Raw genomic sequence first — 1,033 nt, 5'->3', positions numbered from 1 at the left:
CATTTTAGAATGAACATTCAGGTTTTACAGTTCAGAGTTCTAATACTGGAATCTTCTCCAAAGTTTATGATTTACCTAAGCATAAAAATAAAATTAAAAACTTCTATTAAGAAAATGAGAAGGCAAGCCATGGAATGGGAGAAAATATTTCCAAAACATATGTAAAAAAAGGATAAGTATCGAAAATATACAAATAAGTCTTAAAACAACAATAAGAAAACAGACAACTCAATTAAAACTGGGTAGACACCTAAACAGATGCTTTCAAGGTATGCAAAGGCCTGCAGATGAAAAATAAGCGCATGAAAAGCTACTCATCATCAGCTGTCACCAGGGGAATGCACATTAAAACAGCAATGAGAGAGCACCACACACCGTTAGAAGAGCCGAAATCCAGGATATGGACAACGCAGGTGCTGACAGGGACGTGGGGCAGAGGAACCCTCCGTCATCGCTGCTGAGACTGAGGATGTGCAGCCACTGTGCAAGACAACGTGGCCGTTTCTCACAACACTAAGTTAGCTTCATCGTATGATCTAGCAACTGTGTTCATATTTAACCAATTGAGTGAAAAAGTTATGACCACACAAAACTTTCAAATATTTACAGGAGCTTCATTCATAAATTCTAAAAAAAGTAGAAGCAAGGAAGATGTCCATCAATAAGTGAATGGATAAACAAAGTGTGGTTCACCCATACACAGGGTGTCAGTTCACAACGTATGGCACTACGAGAAATAAGACAATCTGAGGAAGCCACATGCTCTATGATCCCAGCTATACTGCATCCTGGGAAAGCCAATACTCTGGAAACAGTGAAATGATCAGTGGTTGCCAAGGGCTTGTGGTCAAAACAAAAATCGCCTGCAATTCCTATTCAGCAGCAAACATGCACGTAGAGACGGTGGGGAAATTTATTCCATGGCCCACAGAAATACAGGAATTTAGTTCGACTATTTCATTGATGCTATTTTAAAACACACTCTATTGGCACAAGTTTTAAATCTGTTATTACAACTTTAAGTGCCCAGTGT

This window comes from Canis lupus, chromosome 12 (genome assembly GCF_048164855.1).
Source record: "Canis lupus baileyi chromosome 12, mCanLup2.hap1, whole genome shotgun sequence".
NCBI lineage: Eukaryota > Metazoa > Chordata > Mammalia > Carnivora > Canidae > Canis > Canis lupus.
The sequence above is the reverse complement of the archived record's forward strand: the minus strand, read 5'-3'. Positions refer to the sequence as shown.